Source organism: Mobula hypostoma, chromosome 2, assembly GCF_963921235.1.
Source record: "Mobula hypostoma chromosome 2, sMobHyp1.1, whole genome shotgun sequence".
In the NCBI taxonomy this organism is placed as follows: domain Eukaryota; kingdom Metazoa; phylum Chordata; class Chondrichthyes; order Myliobatiformes; family Myliobatidae; genus Mobula; species Mobula hypostoma.
The window spans coordinates 152548582-152571144 of NC_086098.1; the positions used below are offsets into that span (position 1 = coordinate 152548582).

Below are 22563 nucleotides of genomic sequence, written 5' to 3' on the forward strand. Positions count from 1 at the left end.
GGCCAAATTTCTTTAGCTTTCTCAGGAAGTAAAGGCACTGGTGGGCCTTCTTGGCAGTGAACTCTGCTTGGATGGACCAAGTCAGGTCATTTGTGATATTGACCCCAAGGAACTTAAAACTTTTGACCTGTTCCATTTGTGCACCACCGATGCAAATGGGATCATGCGGTTCGCTACTCCTTCTGAAGTCAATAACTAATTACTTCATCTTGCTGACGTTGAGGGATAGGTTATTGTCTTCGCACCATGCCACCAGGTTCTTAATTTCCTCTCTGTACTCAAACTCATCATTACCCTGGATACGGCCTACAATTGTGGCGTCATCAGCAAACTTATATATTGAGTTCGATGGAAACTTGGCTACACAATCATGGGTGCACAGTGAATACAGCAGGGGGCTGAGTACATGGCCTTGTGGGGCACCGGTGCTCAGAGTGATTGTAGAGGAGAGCTTGTCCCCTATTTTTACAGCCTGGGTCCTGTCTGTGAGGAAGCTTATATAGGACACATCCAAATTTTATACATCCCCGCCAACCAGACGATGAAATCTCTCAATAGAATCAAAGGCTCAAAGGTACTTTTTTCGGCACAGTATACGTATGTAGCTAAAAAATCATCATGAAGCACTATAGCGCTACCACAAAAAAACAGATTTCATGACACATGGGAGTGATGATAACCTGATTCTGATATGGGTATCTATTGTGGACTGAGAGGAGGCTAGGAGAGGGGAATCATGGCTGGGAAAAGGGGAAGGAAGAGGGGATAGAATGGGAAGTCCCAGAGAGAAATTCTGTAACGATCAATAAACCAATTGTTTGAAATCAAATGGCATATACACACAGTATATTATGTATATACACAAGTATTCACCCCACCTTAGAAGTTTTCATGTTCTATTGTTTTACAATATTGAATCATAGTGGATTTAATTTGACTTTTTTTGGCACTAATCAACAGAAGACTCTCATGTCAATGCAAAAACAGATCTCTACAAAGTGTTTTAATTTAGTTACAAATATAAAACACAAAATAATTGATTGCATAAGTATTCACCCCCTTCAAGTCAATATTTAGTAGCTGCATCGTTGGCAGCAAATACAGCCTTGAGTCTGTGTGGATAGGTCTCTATCAGCTTTGCACATCTGGACACTGCAATTTTTCCCCATTCTTCTTTGCAAAACTGCTCAAGCTCTGTCAGATTGTATGGGGATCATGAGTGAACAGCCCCCTTTTCAGTCCAGTCAGAAATTATCAGTTGGATTGAGGTCTGGGCTCTGACTTGGCCACTCCAGGACTTTAACCTTGTTGCTTTTAAGCCATTCCTGTGTAGCTTTATCTTTATGCTTGGGGTCATTGTACTGCTAGAGAACAAACCTTCTCCCAAATCACAGTTCTCTTGTAGACGACATCAGGTTTTCCTCCAGGATCTCCCTGTATTTTGCTGCATTCGTTTTACCCTCTACCTTCACAAGTGTTCCAGGGCCTGATTCAGTGAAGCATTCCCACAGCATCATGCAGCAACCAATATGCCTCACAGTAGGGATGGTGTGTTTTTGATGACGTGCGGTGTTTAGCCTACGGCAAACATAGCGTTTAGTCTGATGGCCAAAAAGCTCAATTATAGTTTCATCAGATTATAGAACCTTCTTACAACCAACTTCAGAGTCTCCAACATGCTCTCTGGCAAACTCTAGCCGAGATTTCATGCAAGATTTTTTCAATTGTGGCTTACTTCTTGCCACTCTCCGATAGAGCTGCGACTGGTGAAGCACCCAAACAACAGTTTTTATATGCGCAGTCTCTCCTATCTCAGCCATGGAAGCTTGTAACTCCTCCAGAGTAGATCTTCCAGATCTCTTGGTGGCCTCCCTCACTGGTCCCCTTCTTGCACAGGTATTCAGTTTTTGCTCTAGGGAGATTTACAGCTGTGCCATATTCTTTCCATTTCTTGATGATTGACTTAACTGTACTCCAAGGGATATTCAGTGACTTGGAAATTTTTCTTGTATCCATCTCCTGAATAAACCTTTCACAGAGTTGTTTGGAGTGTTCTTTTGTCTCCACGGTACAGTTTTTGTCAGGATACTGACTCACCGGCAGTTATAGGCATCTGTTAGTCTCATGAGACCATGGATTTGTCCCTTGGAAGGTTTTTTCAGGGCGCAGGCCTGGGCAAGGTCGTATGGAATACCGGCAGTCGCCCGTGCTGCAAGTCTCCCCTCTCCACACCACTAATTTTGTCCAAGAGAAGGACACAAGGGCCGATACAGCTTGGCACCGGTGTCATCGCAGAGCAATGTGTGGTTAAGTGCCTTGCTCAAGGACACAACATGCTGCCTCAGCCGAGGCTCGAACTAGTGACCTTCAGATCACCAGACCAACGCCTTAACCACTTGGCCACGCGCCAACACTACACCGGCAGTTAGACCTTCCAGATACAGGTGTATTTTTACTGCAATCAATTGAAACACCCTGACTGCACACAGTGATCTCCATTTAACTAATTATGTGACTTCTGAAACAAGTTGCTGCACCAGTGATGATTTGGTGTGTCATATTAAAAGGGGCGAATATTTACGCAATCAATTATTATGTGTTTAATATTTGTAATTAATTTAGATCGCTTAGTAGAGATCTGTTTTCATTTTGACACAAGAGTCCTTATCTGTTGATCAGTGTATTCAAAAACTTAAATCCACCATGATTCAGTGTTGTAAAACAAGTAAACTTCCAGGGGGGAGGGGGGTTCAATACTTTTTACAAGGGGGTGGTGTGTGTCTGCATTTGTGTGTGTATACAAGAAATGTACTTACTAAAGGAATATGTGACTGCAAGCACCCAAAGTACTGAATATTGTTTGAGAATAAGGAAGTTGCAGAGGTGACCCAACTGCAGATGACAGATTACAACGAACGTGTCGGAAGGACTGAGCTCACTGGAGGCAATGAGCTCATCTCATTCTCATGTTTGAAAGGAATGCTTTGTAAATGGTGTGTTGGAGCTCTCCTACCATCCCTGATGGGAGCATAGGAAACTTTCCCCTTGCAAGTAATAAAGGTGCTAGATAAAGATCCAGTTAGTGCTGGTACTGTGGTTTGTGAGACTTAGTGGAGAAATACTTGACAGCTTTTGAAGGTCCCACCGAGATCACCTGTCTAGGTTCAGTGGCAACGCTAGGAATTCCCTGTGACTGAACTGCTGGAGGGAAACTCCCTGGGAGTAGCAATTGCTAAGAAGCAAGTTGCTTTTTGCTCCTTTGGGCATTCCCCCTTCAGTCGGATTTCAGGTTTCTGTTTCGCTGCTGCCCTATACACAGCGACTGATGCTATGTCCTTGAATTTCTTTCACTGTGACGCCAATGCTTTCAGCGAGGCGGCAGAAATACTAAAACAGGGACAGTAAAAGTGTTCTGGGATGCTAGGTTTGTAGGAATGAAGTAAGTGTCAGGGACTTAAAGGGATCGATCCAGCGTCTGTGCCGCACGGCTCGAGTCGGTTAAAGTTAAAGGGTAGTGTCAGGGACACCTGGAAGGGTCGATCCAGCCTCTGGGACAACTAACTTATTGTTAGTCAAGGAGAATTGATTGCCCCTAAATCAACAGAAGTACATAAAAAATTACAATAACGCTTGAGTAACACTGCATAAGATTTCAAGGACACTGTACTGATTCAGTAATGGACTGCACTGATTGTGGAATACATTAAGTGAAGCAAGGCAAGTGAAACGATGGACCAGGGAGCATCATTCCCTGACCCCGAGAAGGGAACACTGGCATGGTACATGTTTACTAATTATGGTCAATGTCAGTGGAGAAATTAAAGAGATTAGCAAAATGGACTAAAAATATGGATATAAAATTAGTAAAACTGATAAACTATATATAAGATTGTAACATCAAGTTTCTCGCAACTAATCACCACTCAGATAGCCACAGTATACTTACAGAAGAGCAGAAAGAATGCAATAAGGGTATGAAAGGATGTAAAGAACAACCGATAATAGGTTCTGTAATTCTAAGTCAAGGCCTACGGAAAAGGGAAAAAAAATCATGGTGCTACATCATCTACCAAAGAGCATTTGATTCTGTCCCACTTTCATGGTTAATAGATATTTTTTATAACTCCACCCAGTACTTGTGAAATTCCCTCGACATCCGATGAAGCATTGACATGCTATAATTACCCTATTTATTAGCAACCAAAAAAGAACAACCACCGTTATCAAAACAAAACCATTTCCCAGGGGAATTCTCCAAGCCCACTGTGGTTCTGTCTGGCTTAAAAACATGCTCCCCAATTACTGAATTGGATGAAAATTGGGTATCAAATCAGAAGCAACAAAATGAACTATACCTTAACATGGCTGATTTGAAATTATATGCTCTTTCATCAGTGAAGCTTAAGCAATTAAATCGAATAGTAGAACTATTAGCAGATATAAGCATGGACTTTAGACTGGATAGATGTAGAGCATTAAACAAAAAGAAAGGTGCAATAGAGCTACTAGAATATAAAACAGAGCAGCAGAATACAATACAACCGATGGATGATCATGGAACGCAAGTATCTGGGATATCATCGAGGAAAGAAAATAGATCATAATGTGATAAAGGAAAGACTTTTGACAGAAGTTACTTCAAGGTTTAAGAAAATCTGACAAACAGAGCTCAACAGTTAGAGTATAACAAAGGCAGTAAACACTTTCACTTTACCCATTTTAATATATTCTTCTGGCATAATACCTTGGTCTGAAACCAATCTGGAAAATTTACAAAGAAAAATAAGAAATGAAATGACAAGTTTTAGAAAACACTACGGATATAATTTCATCAGTGAAAACAGGTTCGACACTCCACACGAACACATGCTATTGCGAAAAGTACACACGACCAAACTTAAATGAAAGCGCAACCCAAAAAAATGAAGAACATATCACTACAGATGACAAGGTTAATTAATGGAAGAGCATGACCCTCTATGGAAGATATCACCATGATCTGAGAGGACTAGATGTCAACAAGGAAGCATCTAACACCTGGCTTAGCATTGAAGACCTCTTCCCAGAAACAGAGGTGTTCCTTGTGGCAATACAGGCCCAGGTGGTTAAGACAAAAGTTATTTAAAAATATATTATAGAAGACTAACAAACTCAAGATGATAAATGCAGAAAATTATAAGAGAAACCAGAAACAATCCACCACATTATAGGATCCTGCAGCAGATTAACTCAATCTGATTACTTACACAGGCACAATTAAGTGGTAAATATTATTCACGTGGCCAAGTGGTTAAGGTATTCCACTAACGATCTGAAGGTCCTGAGTTCGAGCCCCAGCCGAGGCAGCGTGTTTGTGTCCTTGAGCAAGGCACTTAATCACACAGTGCTCTGAGATGACACTGGTGCCAAGCTGTATGGGTTCTAATGTCCTTCCCTTGGACAACATCAGTGTTGTGGAGAGGGGAGACTTGCAGCATAGGCAACTGCTAGTCTTCCATAAAACCTTGCCCAGGCCTACGCCCTGGAGAGTGAAGACTTTCCAGGCGCAGAAAGTCTCACCAAAATCTTGCTTTAAAATATAAACTCATAAAATACACAATACCTTCAAAAATACAAGCCTGAAGATAAAAACATAAGAAATAGGAGCAAGAATAAGTCATCTGAACCATCGAGTCTGCTCCGCTATTAATTAAGACCATGGCTGATCTGGCCATGTACTCGTTTTCATCCAGTTGACTTTTCCTCATAACCCTCAATTCCTCTAGTATGCAAAAACCTATCCAACCTTGTTGTAAATATATTTACTAAAGTAGCCTCCACTGCTTCATTGGGCAGAGAATCCCATGGATTCACCGCTTTCTGGGAAAAGCAGTTCCTCCTCAGCTCCATCCTAAATTTAGTCTCAAGATTGGGGAGAGTATGTCCCCTAGTTTCAGTCTCACCTACCAGTGGAAAGAACTTTCCTGCCTCTATCTTATCTATCCCTTTCATAATTTTATATGATCTACTCTCATTCTTCTGAATTTCAGCAAGTACAGTCCCAGGCGATTCAATCTCTCCTCATAGTCTAACCCCCTCATCTCCAGAATCAACCTGGTGAACCTCCTCTGCACCACCTCCAAACCCAGTACATCTTTTTTCAAGTAAGGAGACCAGAACTGCATGCAGTACGCCAGGTGAAGCCTCACCACTACCCTGTACAGCTGCTGCATAACCTCCCCACTCCTAAATTCAATCCCTCCAGCAATGAAGGCCGACATTCCATTTGCCTTCTTGGTAGGCTGCTGCACCTGTAAACCAACTTTTTGTGATTTATGCACAAGAACTCCCAAATTCTTCTGCACAGCAGCATGCTGCAATCTTTTACTATTTAAATAATAATCTGATCTTCCATGTTTCCTTCCAAAGTGGATGACTTTGCATTTACCAATATTGTACTCCATCTGCTGGACCCTTGCCCACTCACTTAACCTATCTATGTCTCTCTGCAGACTCTCTATATCCTCTGCACAATTTGCTTTTCCACTCAATTTAGTGTCCTCAGCAAACTTAGATACGTTTATACTTGGTCCCCACCTCCAGATCATTAATGTATATCGTGAACAGTAGCAGGCTCAGCACCGACCCCTGCAGCTCACCGCTCACCACTGATTGCCAACCAGAGAAACACCCATCTAACCCAACTCTCTGCTTTCTATTGGTTAACCAACTCTCTATCCATGTTAATACATCACACCCAACTCTCTGCATCCTTATGAACCAGCTTTAGAGTCAGAGTCCTGTAAATTATATTATGACAGATAGGACGATTCATAATAACCATCTGGATATAATATTACAGGACAAACAAGCAAGAACAACTTACATAATAGAAACAGCCATTCCAAACACACAAAACAAAGAAATCAATAAGTGAAAAACACCAGAAATATGCTGAATTAAAAGAGGAAGTTGAAAGACTATGGAACATGAACAGGATATACAATGTCCAAATAATAATATCTACAACTGGCATCGTCTCAAAGGTACTATACAATAGCATTAAAGAATTAGGCCTTCGTAGCAATGTTGATGTAAATGTCCAGATAGCCTCAGTACTAAACACCACTAGAATAGTCCAAAAGTTCCTAACAATTGAGAAATGAATCTACTTGGCTCTATGCATGTACTTCAGGCTTTACTAGCTTCAGCTGAGAAAAAAAATAAAAAGGTAATAGTAGTTCCTTATTTAAAGAGCACTTTTCACACAAATGTTGTGGTTCAAAGTGCTTTACAATGGGATAAAGTGCAAACATTAAGGAAAAATGATGTTAGTTAAAAGCAAGGTTAAGTAAATGGGTTTTGAGCTGGCGTTTAAAAGTGTCACCCGAGTCTGCATCCCTTATGGTTTAAGGCATTGAGTTCCACAGTTTAGGTGTGTAGTTCAAAAATCTACAGAAGACCTGAGAGCTCGAGAAGGATTATAAAGCAAAAGCAGTTCTATGATGAACTCTGGTCCCAGACAATGAAGAACTTTAAAAACAAGTAAGAGAACTTTAAAATCAACTCGAAGTGACACAGGAAGCCAATGCAGAGTAGTTAGGATGGGAGTGATATGCTCCCTCATTCTGGTTTTAGTTAAAAGTTTAACAGCAATGTTCTGAATGAGTTGAAGTTTGTCAAGATTGCTTAGGAAAACCAATTAAAAAGTGTAATGCAGAAATCTACACTATTCCATATAAAGTCATGAATTATTTTTTCAAATCACTACGTGAAGAAAACGGATGCATACTTCCAATACTGCTTAAGTGTAGAAATGTTGCTCTGGTCACTTTCTTTAAGTGGGATTTAAAATTCAAATCTGAATCAAAGATAACACCTAGGCTCGTTACATCTGATTTTATAAAGGCAGTCATGATCCCAAGATTATCAAGAAGGTAATGCCTTTTGGCTTTGGAACAAACTAAAAGTGTTTTATCTTCAATTAGTTTTAGTAAATTATTGCTCAACCATTTGTTTATATCAGCCGTATCAGAAGTCAGAGAAGATAGGGTGGAATCATCATCGGGCTCAATCAAGATGTACAATTGCGTGTTATCTGCATTAACTGTGGAAATCAAGTTAATGCTCTCTAATGATGTCTCCTAAGGGGAGCATGTTTCAGTTGAAATGTAATGAACTAAGCCAGCTTCACTGAGCAACACCAAAAAGTATATTGTATCTCTTAGAAAAATGCTTTCCAAGACAAACAGAAAATGTTCTCTCTGAGATATCAGAATGAAACCAATTCAGAGTGCTGCCAAAGAGACCAAATCAGGTCTCAAGGTGATCTGTGAAGAAGGAAATTGAGTTAGCATTTCAGTTAAGTTAGTTTTGTTTCCCCTCACTTGTTTTTCATCTTTTCCAATTCGAACAATGGGTCTTGTACTGAAATATTAACTCTGTCTCTCTGCATGTCTTTGCACAGAAGCTGCCAAATCAGCTGAGTGTTTGTAGCAGCCCCCACTTTTATACAAGATATAACTTTCCCTTTCATTCATATCCTGCCCTGGGATGTTTCCGTGGGGAAGTGGCCAGCATCTTATTAACTTTTCGTTGAACCGATGGTATCCCTGGCATAGCAGCCATTCCTTGGTACCGTGCAGCTCCAGAATATCATGTTCATCTCTCAGTCATGCGGCTTGAAACTTTGACTTTTTGACTTAGAGGCAACAATCTCATTTGAAACAACAGGCTAAAGATCAGTGATGAGCTTCATCCCCATCCAAACACTGACACATTTAAATTATGAACATGTCCTGGGACAGAGGAATGGTTATTCAGGCCAACTAACCTCAGTCATACAGCATGAACAGGCTCCTTGGCTCAAATGATCTATGCCAACCAGCATTCCCATCCAAAATAGTCTGATTTTCATGACATCTGAGTGGCAGGGCAGCGTGTCCACTAGTGTAATACTTTACCAGATTTGCCCCATTCCCTGTAAACCTTTCCAATGATGTTCTTTTCCAAATGTCCTTTAAAAGGTGCTGTTGTACCTACTTCAACCACTTCTTCTAGCAGATTATTCCACGCTCTCTTAATGTCATGAGGTCTCCTCTCAAGCTCCTCTCTCACTTTAAACCTACATCCTCTTATTCTTGATTCCCCAAGACTGTTCTACAACCCAGAATAATCACAGCAAAGCCGCTGGTCAAATTTATTTTTGTGGTGATCACACTTGTATCACACATCCTGCCATCAGCCTTCCTGGTCCGCTTCCCTGAACACATTCCAATTAAAGCTAATCTCTCTTCCTTTAAAATGGAAGAGATGGACGTGGGGAGGATTCTTCCTGCAGTGGAGGCATCCAGGACCAGAAGGCACAGATTCAGAATAGAGGGACGCCCATTTAGAACAGAGATGAGGAGGAATTTCTTTTGGTGAATTTGTGGAATTCATTGCCATGTCTGGCCATGGAGGCCAAGTCATTGTTATATTTAAAGCAAAGGTTGATAGGTGCCTGATAAGCAAGTATGTCAAAGGTTATGGGGAGAAGGCTGAAGAAAATAAATCATTCACAATGCAATACTGGAACAGACTCAATGGGCCAAATGGCCTAATTCTGCTCCATGTCTTATGTAAAATCCTAAAATTTGTTAGATTCCTGTACTTTATATTGATCCGCACATCAGAACACTTATTGATTTTGGTATTTGGGATGCCATTGGTGTAATGCATTTTTAAAATCATTCTGACCTTCAATGCTAATAGAAAGACCCTCTGGGTTGGACAATTCTGATTGAAAGCCTTTTTAAAACTGGTCTGGGATGGCTTTGACAATCTATGGCCCTGCCAAACGTTGGCAGATTTATATTTTGCCTGCAGTTCTTAAAACTAACAACCAAACAGTTGACACACTCAAAGGTTGCTGGGGAAAAAAAAACAAATGAAGTCTTGCATCGATACAGTTTTCAGGTCACTGCAAAGTACTTTGCAGCAGTTCTGAAATCCAGAGTAACATGCACAAAATGCTGGAGGTACTCAGCAGGTCAGGCAGCATCCATGGAGGGAAATAAAGAGTCACGTTTCAGGCTGAAGCCCTTCATCAGGGCTGGAAAGGAAAGGTCAAGAAACCGGAATCAGAAGATGGGGGGAGGGGAAGGAGTACAGACGGGAAGGTGAAAGAAGTTGAGGGGGGAGGTAGGTGAGTGGGAGGGAGGGGATCAAGCAAAAAGCTGGGAGGTGGTAGGTGGGAGAGGTAAAGGGTTGAAGGAGGAGGAATCTGACAGGAGAGTAGACCATGGGAGAAAAAGGAGGAGGAACACCAGAGGGAGATGATAGGCAGGTGAGAAGAAGAGAAGAGGTAAGAGGGAAGCCACAATTAGGAAAGAAAAAAAGAGTGAAGGGGGAGAAATTACTGGAAGTTTGGAAATCAATGTTCATTCCATCAGGTTGTTAGCTACCTAAATGGAATACGAGGCGTTACTCCCCGAACCTGAGAGTGGCAGGGCTGGCGGCTGTGGACGAACATGGCAGAATAGAAATGGGAACTGAAATTAAAGTGCAGTCACTGATGTAATAATCTGATTACAACTGTGCTCAGCAATTTCCCCAAACAAAAATCTGTAATTGGTAAAAAGCTTTTTATTATGTTCGTTAAGGACTAAATACCTCTCAGGGAGAAGTCAGCTGCCTTCTGAACTATTGTTATGGGATCTGTTAGATTAACAATGGATCTGAAATATGGAAGCTCTAGCTGGGCAGTGCTCCCGCAGTCCGGGATTGGAAAGGCAAGCTGAACTGTTGTACTTCCAATCTCCAGAGTAGAGTGTCTGCTCACTTGTTTGTCCAGCACTTGTACGTGTCCAGGGCAAAGAAACAGGCAGGAAAAACTGTTGCAGACACAACCCACTGTCTTTTCTAAAAGCTGCCTTCTGCAAAGCTATGAAAACAATAAATTCATACCATCCTAAAAGTTTCTTCTCTCAGGTAGTTAATCTGACCAACCATTCTAGTTGGTACTTCCACACCCCCGTCTATCTATTACCCATCACTGCACTGTGAACACTTCAAACCACTTTTTATAATGTTGTTTATATTGTTTACACACTTATTTATGTATTTATGCACATGTTCCTCCATATCTGTGGTTTAATCTCTAACTTGATATTTTATATTACTCTTTATTGGATGTTGTATTTTGTTGCATGCTGCAGCCTGACCTACACACCACAGCAAACTCCTAATACATGTAATTATGGAAAATCACATTCATCCTTGAACCTGTAAACTCAAAACTGTCTGACTCGAGGGAGAGAGCAGCCCATTACGTGATAGCTGACAACAAACCGAAGACTATGGCACATCTCCGGTTGCCCTGTTTGATCCTGACCTCTGGTGCTGTCTGTGTGGAGTTTGCATGTTCTCCCTGTGAACACGTGTGCTCAAAATTCAAAGTAATTTTTAATCAATCCACACATACGTAACCATTTACTACCTTGAGATTTGTTTTCTTCCTTACAAGAATATAAAGAAATACAATAGAAATTACGAAAATCAATAAAGACTGACAAATGTACAAAAGAAAACAGTTTCTCTAGGTGCTCCAGTTTACTGCCACATCTGAAAGACATGCAGATGGCCATGTAATTGGCCACTGTAACTAGTCTCTGGTGTGTAGTTGAATGACAGAATCTGGGATAATTGTTAAAAATATTAGCAGAATGGGTTACAGAGAAAATGAACAGGAATTTTTAATTGGGGAAGGGCAAATTATGAGGCTATAAGGCTAGAACTTGCGGGTGTGAATTGGGATGATGTTTTTGCAGGGAAATGTACTATGGGCATGAAGTCGATGCTTAGAGATCTCTTGCAGGATGTTAGGGATAAATTCAGCCCGGTGACAAAGATAAAGAATGGTAGGGTGACGGAACCATGAGTGACAAGTGAGGTAGAAAACCTAGTCAGGTGGAAGAAGGAAGTTTAGGAAGCAAGGATCAGATGGGTCTATTGAGGAATATAAGGAAGCAAGAAAGGAGCTTAAGAAAGGGCTGAGAAGAGCAAGAAGGGGGCATGAGAAGGCCTTGGCGAGTAGGGTAAAGGAAAACCCCAAGGCATTCTTCAATTATGTGAAGAAAAAAAGGTTGACAGGAGTGAAGGTAGGACCAATTAGAGATAAAGGTGGGAAGATGTGCCTGGAGGCTGTGGAAGTGAGCGAGGTCCTCAATGAATACTTCTCTTCAGTATTCACCAATGAGAGGGAACTTGATGATGGTGAGGACAATATGAGTGAGGTTGATGTTCTGGAGCATGTTGATATTAAGGGAGAGGAGGTGTTGGAGTTGTTAAAATACGTTAGAACGGATAAGTCCCTGGGGCCTGACAGAATATTCCCCAGGCTGCTCCACGAGGGGAGGGAAGAGATTGCTGAGCCTCTGGCTAGGGCCTTTATGCCCTCGTTGTCCACGGGAATGGTACCAGAGGATTGGAGGGAGGCGAATGTTGTCCCCTTGTTCAGAAAAGGTAGTAAGGATAGTCCGGATAATTATAGACCGGTGAGCCTTACGTCTGTGGTGGGAAAGCTCTTGGAAAAGATTCTTAGAGATAGGATCTATGAGCATTTAGAGAAACATGGTCTAATCAGGGACAGTCAGCATGGCTTTGTGAAGGGCAGATCATGTCTAACAAGCCTGATAGAGTTCTTTAAGGAGGTGACCAGGCATATAGATGAGGGTAGTGCTGTGGATGTGATCTACATGGATTTTAGTAAGGCATTTGACGAGGTTCCACATGGTAGGTTTATTCAGAAAGTCAGAAGGCATGGGATCCAGGGAAGTTTGGCCAGGTGGATTCAGAATTGACTTGCCTGCAGAAGGCAGAGGGTCATGGTGGAGGGAGTACATTCAGATTGGAGGATTGTGACCAGCAGTGTCCCACGAGGATTTGTTCTGGGACCTCTACTTTTTGTGATTTTTATTAACAACCTGGATGTGGGGGTAGAAGGGTAGGTTGGCAAGTTTGCAGACGAACAAAGGTTGGTGGTGTTGTAGATAGTGTAGAGGATTGTCGAAGATTGCAGAGAGACATTGATAGGATGCAGAAGTGGGCTGAGAAGTGGCAGATGGAGTTCAACCTGGAGAAGTGTGAGGTGGTACACTTTGGAAGGACAAACTCCAAGGCAGAGTACAAAGTAAATGGCAGGATACTTGGTAGTGTGGAGGAGCAGAGGGATCTGGGGGTACATGTCCACAGATCACTGTAAGTTTCTTCACAGGTAGATAGGGTAGTTAAGAAAACTTATGGGGTGTTAGCTTTCATAAGTCGAGGGATAGAGTTTAAGAGTCGCGATGTAATGATGCAGCTCTATAAAACTCTGGTTAGGCCACACTTGGAGTGTTGTGTCCAGTTCTGGTCGCCTCACTATAGGAAGGATATGGAAGCATTGGAAAGGGTACAGAGGAGATTTACCAGGATGCTGCCTGGTTTAGAGAGTATGCATTATGATCAGAGATTAAGGGAGCTAGGGCTTTACTCTTTGGAGAGAAGGAGGATAAGAGGAGGCATGATAGAGGTGTACAAGATAATAAGAGGAATAGATAGAGTGGATAGCCAGCGCCTCTTCCCCAGGGCACCATTGCTCAATACAAGAGGACATGGCTTTAAAGTAAGGGGTGGGTAGTTCAAGGGGGATATTAGAGGAAGGTTTTTCACTCAGAGAGTGGTTGGTGCGTGGAATGCACTGCCTGAGTCAGTGGTGGAGGCAGATACACCAGTGAAGTTTAAGAGACTACTAGACAGGTATATGGAGGAATTTAAGGTGGGGGGTTATATGGGAAGCAGGGTTTGAGGGTCGGCACAACATTGTGAGCCAAAGGGCCTGTAATGTGCTGTACTATTCTATGTTCTATGTTCTATGAAATGAACCAGCATGGAACTCAAAGGACTAAACAGAGATCTATCACATGGTGACCTAACAGTACAGCAGAGTACAGGCTCTTCAGCCCACAATTCTGTGCTGACCTTTAACTTACTCCAAGATCAATCTAACACTTCCCTCCCACCTATCCCTCCACTTTTCTTTCATCCATGTTAATATCTATGGAAATATGGTACAGTATCCAAGCAGGGGAGAAAGGGACAGGGCAGCTGTCATTTTCACCTATTGACTGATGCTGGGTACATCTCAGACTTAAACGGTTAAGAATCACAGACAGTGCCTGCAAAAAGTATTTAACCACCCCCCCCCACCCCACCCCCTTAGAAGTTTTCATGTTTTATTGTCTTACAACTTTGAATCACAGAGGATTTAATTTTTTTTACACACACTGATCAACAGAAAAAGACTCTTTCATGTCAAAGTGAAAACAATCTCTACAAAGTGATCTAAATTAATTTCAAATACAAAACAGATACAGGTGTCCCCCGCTTTTCAAACGTTCGCTTTACGAAACCTTACTGTTACAAAAGACCTACATTAGTTCCTTGTTTTCGCTAACGGAAGATGTTTTCACTGTTAAGAAAAAAATCAGCGCGCGATAAAAGGCAGCGCGCGAAAAAATCAGCGCGCGATAAAAGGCAGCGCGCGCCCCAAGCGGCCGCTCTCCCCCGGATTCGGAATGGCATTGCTTAAACACGTTGCATTGAGCAGCCGTTAGCAAGATGAGTTCTAAGGTGTCGGAAAAGCCTGAAAGAGTAAGGGTGTTACACTTAGCGTAAAACTAGACATAATTAAGCGTTTTGATCGTGCTGAACAAAGTAAGGACAACGTGAGTTTGGCTTGTGGAAGCTGACGGATATGATGTTGAGGAGGTTTTGGCATCCCATGACCAAGAACTGATAGATGAAAAGCTGATGCAATTGGAAGAGGAAAGGATAACAATCGAAACGGAATGCAGAAAGTGTAGCAACTGCGTGATATTTTCGCTGCAATGATAAAGTACGACTTTAGTTTTGAAAGGGTACGTCGGTTTACAGGATATTTGCAGGATGGTTTGAGTGCTTACAAAGAACTGTATGATAAAAGAATGCGCGAGGCTCAGCAGTCAAGCAAGCCTTCCACATCAGCCACAGTAGATGATGAATCTCCACCTTGGACATCGAGGCGGGCAGTCATAGGAGAAGATGAGCTGCCTGTCCTAATGGAAACAGACGACGAGATGACACCCCACTGTCCCACCACCCCAACACCCAGGCCACGGACAGATACCGATTCGTGGAGAACGCAGCAGTAGCCAGGAAGCACACAGTACATCTTGAAGAAAAAAGCCGAAATAAACATGCTAATTAATTAGGTGCTGCCTGACACGTAATTAATTAGCATGTTTATTTCGGTTTTTTTCTTATAGATGTGCTGGATGCCTCCCGGCTACTGCTGTACCCCTACATGCTTCGTGGATCAGTATCAGTCGGCGGCCCGGAGGGTGGGGGCCACTGCACCACCCCAACCTGCGACGACTCAGTCTAACACACCATCATCAGTGTGCTCTGCGCTGTCCTGATTCCCGTAAGTGATACTAAAATGTACATACATTATTTCTACTTTATATCAGCTCTGTACTTTTATGTGTTATTTGGCAGCTTCATAGCTTAAAGGTTACTGGAGAGAGTGTTTTTGCCAACAGCGTTTACGTGAGGTTTTCTGCCGAGAGCACTTGCGTGAGATTTTCGCTACAGAGAACAGTGCCGGCAATGATTGTGGAAAAGTATTTCTACTTTATATAGGCTGTGTACTTATCATATCGTTCCTGCTTTTACTACATGTTACTGTTATTTTAGATTTTATGTGTTACTTGGCATGATTTGGTAGGTTATTTTTGGGTCTGCAAACGCTCACAAAATTTTCCCATATAATTAAATGGTAATTGCTTCTTCGCTTTACAACATTTCGGCTTACGAACCGTTTCATAGGAACGCTCTACCTTCTGATGGCGGGGGAAACCTGTAATTATTAATTGTGTAAGTATTCTCCCCTTTAATATAACACACCAAATCATCACTGATGCAGCCAATTGGTTTTAGAAGTCACATAATTAGTTAAATGGCGATCACTCTGTGCAGTCCAGGTGTTTGAATTGATTTTAGTAAAAATACACCTGTATCTGGAAGGTCCAACTGCTGGTGAGTCAATATCTTGCCAAAAACTACACCATGAAGACAAAAGAACATTCCAAGCAACTTCACGAAAAGGTTATTGAAAAGTACAAATCAGGAGATAGATACATTTCCAAATCATCAAGAAATGGAAAGAATATGGCACAGCTGTAAATCTGCCCAGAGCAACCCATTCTCAAAAACTGAGTGACCATGCAAGAATGGGACTAGTGAGGGAGGCCACCAAGAGACCTATGACAACTCTGAAGCAGTTACAAACTTCAGTGCCTGGGATGGGAGAGACTGTACATACAATAACTGTTGTCCAGATGCTTCACCAGTCGCAGCTTTATGGGAGAGAGGCAAAGAGAAAGCCACTGTGGGAAAAAACTCAGATGAAATCTCAGTTAGTGTTTGCCAGAAGGCATGTGGGAGACAACAGAAAGAAGGTTCTTTGAGCTTTTTGGCCATCAGACTAAAAGCTATATTTGGCATAAGCCAAACACCACACATAATCAAAAACACACAATCCCTACCGTGAAGGATGGTGGTGGCTACATCATGTTGTAGGGATGTTTCACTGTAGCAGGCCCTGGAAGACTGGTGAAGGTAGAGGGTAAAATGAATGTAGCAAAATACAGGGATATCTTGGAGGAAAACCTGGTGCAGTCTGCGAGAGACCTGCAACTTGGGAGAAGATTTGTTTTCCAGCAAGACAATAACTCCAAGCATAAAGCCAAAGTCACAGAAATGGTTTAAAAACAACAAAGTCCTGGAGTGGCCAAGTCAGAGTCCAGACCTCAATCCAATTGAGAACTTGTGGCTGTACTTGAAAAGTGCTGTTCACTTATGATCCCCATGCAATCTGACAAAGCTTGAGCAGTTTTGTAAAGAATGGGGAAAAATTGCATTGTCCAGATGTGCAAAGCTGATAGAGACCTATCCACACAAACTCAAGGCTGTATTTGCTACCGAACTTGTATCTACTAAATACTGACTTAAGGGGGGTGAATACTTCTGCAATCAATTATTTTGTTTCATATTTGTAATTAATTTAGATCACCTTTTAAGGGATCTGTTTTCACTTTGACACGAGAGAGTCTTTCTCTGTGGACCTGTGTCAAAAAGCCAAATTAAATCCATTGTGATTCAATGTTGTAAACCAATAAAACATGAAAACATCCAACGGGGGCACTGTATCACATGCAAACTACCAAACACTCTCTGCAGGTTATATTTGTTCATATTAATTTACTCTGTTCACGACACTTACATAAACGATTGTCCCCCTCTCTCCCCTGGGGAAGTGGTAAAGTTTGGAAAGGGTCACAACTGTAAAGCAAGTAACTTAGATTTGATGTTTGATATTGGAGTGGCGAAATAAGGGATAAAGGGCATTGAGAGTAAAATGAAATATTGAAAAGCTCAGTAAAACACACTCAGGAATACGGCTCAAATCGATACCATTTTGTCTCCTAACTTAAGTCCAACTGATATGAAAGCAATGCGTTCAAATATCCAATCAAGGGAATATATCAAAGACAGTATGTGTCAGTCTCTGTTATCTGAAACAATCCACAATAATTCACCACCATCCCAGAGCTACTCATTCACTTGTAAAAGTATTCACCCTAACCTCTTCCTCAGACAGAAACACCAGAGATTCTGCAGAGGCTGGAAATCCGGAGTAACACACACAAAATGCTGGAGGAATTAGGAACTGAGGATTGGGACACATTAGGACCTGATGTGTTCCTCCAGCATTGTGTGTGAGAGTTACTCTTCCTGAGGCAGGTCATCATCAAGAAAGAACACGCTAAGGAAGAATTAGGCTACTCTGTCCATGATATCACGTTTATAGTAAAGACCTCACCATCCAGGAGATGTCATGTCCTCAGAGATATCATTGTACAGAAGGTACTGAAGCCTGAAGTCCCACACCAACAGGTTCAAGAGCAGCTACTTCCCTTCAACTACTTGGTGCTTGGACCAACAGGTACAACCCTAATCACAACCTCAGAACAGCAACACCATGAACACTTTGACCACTTTGCACTAAAATGGACATTGCGATTTTTGTTCTAATTGTGTTCTTTCTTGTTTAATTTTTGTTTTTGTTGTGAATGTTTTGGATGTGATGCTAGATGCCTGTGACACTCCTGCAAGCAAGTTTCTCATTGCACCTGTGCACACAGATACTTCTGCAATCAGTAATAAACTCAACATTGATGCAGTTTCACTTGACCTCCAAGACGAGACAACACCTCTCTTACATTCAGAGTACATACAGCCATTACGTAGTGCGATAATTCCACTCACCAGGTAGCCATTGCCATTGTGATTCTGCACTCCTGATCCAAGGAGAGATTTATAGCAACCTGAAACGTAAATAAAAGAAATCGCTGTAAGAACATCAAACCGCTTACTTTCCAAAGAGTTCTTCACTTATAATTAAGTTACCACGGTAAAAGCACATGCATGATAGTGCGTAACACACAGAAAGAGCTGCAGAAACTCAACAAGTCAGACAACATCTCTGCAGGGGAATAAACTGTTAAAGTTTCAGGCCGAGACCCTGTTTCAGGCAAAGACCAATCTTACTAAATGCTAAATTCCTTCAGCATTCTTTGTGTGCTGTTACTCAGGATTTGCAGCATCTGCAGTATCTCTCGTGCATAGTTGTGAATACTTTTAGTACTGAGATTCCAACAGAGAATAGAATTAACCAGTATACAGGTATAAAACTGGAACTGTTAAAGCCCACTGACTACACAAGGAAAGGATGATCGAGTGTGGCAAAAAATTATTATAAAATTGTCAAGTCAACTGAGAACTCTCAGCCCACTGAATGTATCTTACTGAATGGAAAGATTGAGGCTGGATCTGATGACTAGCAAGCACAGCACCAGTTCAAATACAAAGTTCGAAGTATGTTTATTATCAGAGTACACATTTGTCACCATATTGAGATTCATTGTCTTGTGGGCATTCATGGTAGAACAAAGAAATACAATAGAATCAATTAAAAACTACATACAAAGACTGACAAACAACCAATGTGCAAAAGAAGACAAATCCTGCAAATTTTAAAAAAATAAGTAAATAAGTAAACAACCAATACTGAGAATGAGTTATAGAGTGCTTGATTGTGGAATCAGTTCAGAGTTGAGGTGAGTGAAGTTATTGACACTGGTTTAGGAGCCTGATGGTTGAAGGGTAACAACTGTTTCTAAACCTGGTGGCGTAGGATCAAAATCCCTCTACTTCCTTCCCAATGGCATCAGCGAGAAGAGAGCATAGCCTGCAAGGTGGGGGTCCTTGACGATGGATGATGTTTTCTTGTGGCAGCGCTCTTTGTAGATGTGCTCAGTGATGTGAAGAGTTTTGCCTGTGATGGACTGGGCTGTATCCACTAGTTTTTGTAGGCTTTTTCCATTCATGGGCATTAATCATTCCAAGCAGACAAATCTCAAGGTTGCATAATTTACACGTTCTTTGATAATAAATGGACTTGGAATCTTTGAACCTTTGAATCTTTCCACACCAAGCCATGTCTCCACAAGTCAGGATACTGTCCACTGTGCATCTGCAGAAGTTTGTCGAAGTTTTAAATGACACTGTGAACCTGCTGGAACAGGCACTGCTGGGAGTTCTGGTCCTCACAACAGTTTAGTCTCTGTGTCTGAGGATTCTGTGTTCCTGTCAAACCACAATGTGGGGTGATGTTCTGGTGCTCACCCGAGGAGGAGCTGCAGTGCCTGAGGAGTGAGCTGTTGGAAGAGATTTTATACAGAGACACCTGTACACCTATTTACAGAAGGGTAGTTATCCCTAGTGTTCTGGCCAATATTTATCCCCAAAATCAAAATGTATAAAAAGCAGGTCGTCTGATTAACATCAGATGCAATTTGTGCAAGTTCACTGTACACAGGTTGGCTGTCATGTTTCCTACTTACAACAGTGACTGCACTACTTCACTGGTTACCAAGCAGCCTAGGATGACAAGAAAGTGGACCAAATATAGTTCAAAGCGTTTGGTTTCAGAGTGGCCTTTTAACTGAGGAAGCAGGGGTAGAGGAATTTTCTTTAAAATATTCGACATAAAGATGGCCTTGTGCATTGTCCAGGAACAACAATTCTATTGGCTGTGCTTAGTGACAAGGTTATAGGCATCCACTGCGGTGGTAATTGGGTTATTCAAAGTTAATGAGGGTCCTATTGCAGGGTATTTACCTGACTCATCAACAATTCCTCCCCCCTCTCCCCACCACTATCAATCCACCGAGTTCTCCAGTAGATTGTGTGTTGCTCCAGATTCCAGCATCTACCGTCTCTGTAGATCTCGGCATCTTCCCTGATGACTACACTGCTGTACGTGGCTGAGATACCAGAGACCGCAGGGGCTGGAATATCGACGAACAACAAACAATGCTGGAAGAACTCACCAGGTCAGGCAGCATCTGCGGAAGGAAATGGACAGACCATATTCTGGTTGAGGTCCAGTCGACAGTACATTTTCCTCCACTGATGCTGCGCGCACACGTTCTTCAACCAGCGCACAAGGGAAATTAATGTGCGCACCAAAGGTTAGTTACCTAAAATACTGTAGTAATTAATAATTATACTTATTGAAAATAATCTTTCAGCTAAATGTTTCCATTAACTAGTTAATCGGTTTTTCACATACCACAATGCACGTCACTAATTTACGTCACCTCACCTTTCCTGTTCCGGGATCTGGGAGACAATGTTTCGTGGAATGACAAAGTTAAAGTTTTGCTAAGCCAACAACGCGAAGAAAACATCACAGTAGATACAAGTTCGCTGTTGACTTTTATAAATAGTCTTTGTGTTCATTTAGAAGAAAGGTTTCCTGAAGATGAGGTACAAGAATGGTCAACTTTTGATTTCTCCGCAGTTGCAGATTGTGACTTCACATTTGGCAACAAACAAGTTAACGCCTTATGTCTTAAATATCATGATTTTCTAGCTGAAAATACTGTAATAGACAGTTTAATGATTTCAAATTTTCTGTGCAAGAAAAAATTAAATCCAAACTGATTTCAAACTTTGCGCAAATGGTGGCATTTGTACTTCAAAATGAACAATTTTGTGACCTTGCACAGTTGATGGACATTGGGGGAACCTTTCTTGCGTCTAGTGCAGACTGTGAACAAGGTCTTAGCCTAATGAATCAACTCAAAAACAAGCTGAGAAACCGTTTAGGTGAATGTCATTTGGATATGTTAATGAGTATCAAAAGCTATCATCGAACCATAGAACATTACAGCACAGAAACAGGCCTTTTGGCCCTTCTTGGCTGTGCCGAACCATTTTTCTGCCTCGTCCTACTGACCTGCACTTGGACCATATCCTTTCATGCACCTCTCATCCATGTAGCTGTCCAAGTTTTTCTTTTTTTTTGTAACTTATTTTTTATTGAATTTCATAATCAAATGTTTCCATAAGATGTATTTCAGATACTGTACGTATATATTATATAATTATATTTGTCACAAATCTCCGCATAATATTTATCTGATAGAAAGGAGAGGAAAGAAAAAACAATCGAAAGAAGAAAACTATGTACAAAGTCGGGATTGATTTTTTTTACAACATATTCATTGACTTGTGAGAATAAAATCAGGCCTATGAGGTGTTATGTAGTTAAACCATTTTTTCCAGTATGAATAAAATTGTTCCAACTTTTGATTAACAGATGCTGTTATCTTCATTTTGTAAATGTCCATTGTAATTTCAATCCATACATTTAGAGTTGGGCTTTCCTGTGATAACCATTTCCTGGTACGGGTTTTTTTACCAGCCACCAACAGTACATTCATTAAATATTTATCTGTTTCCAACCATTCTTGAGGTATATACCCAGAATATATAACCCCCCCGTTTGCTGGAGAAATTGTAGAAATCAAAATGCAAACCATTATATTTTCTGGGAATGCCCTGTTATCAAACACTATTGGAATGGGATACATAATGCCCTACAAGACATCTTTAAATGTGAAATACCCTTTGAGAGTAAGACCATATCAACTGGATGGAATTTCTATTAGTCTAGATAGAGTTTACAAAGAATGGGTAAATGCCAAAGACAGGAGAGAGAAAAAAATAACTGAGTGACTTAAATATGTTATTTTGTTGTTATTCTGTGCAGTTTTATGTCAAATATTTTGTAAAGCTACATAAACTGTGCCATGTGTGCATTCAGTGCGTACATACTTTTGTCACAAGAAAAAAATTGCACAACGTAAGATTTTTGCACACACTGACTACTAAAAATTAGAGGGAACATTGTTAGGCACATGTTAAAAAAATTCTGTAAAGCAAAGATACTTCCAAAAATGATGAAATGAAAAGTTTTTAAATTTCAAAAAATTATTATAAAGAGCAGTAAACAGGAAAAACTAAATGAAATCAATATTGAGTGTCACCACCCTTTGCCTTTAAAACTGCATCAATTTTCAAGTTGGGTAAGTCACCAGGACCGGACGGGAT

General features: G+C 41.2%; 1 long non-coding RNA gene across 1 annotated transcript in view; it reads right to left on the reverse strand.

Annotated features, from left to right (window-relative positions):
• LOC134359738 (uncharacterized) overlaps positions 1-22563 on the reverse strand; it is a 182856-nt gene that overhangs the window by 41469 nt on the left and 118824 nt on the right. Inside the window, exon 2 of the long non-coding RNA XR_010021188.1 lies at positions 18370-18428. This is a non-coding gene — a long non-coding RNA (uncharacterized LOC134359738). The remainder of the gene's footprint in view (positions 1-18369; positions 18429-22563) is intronic.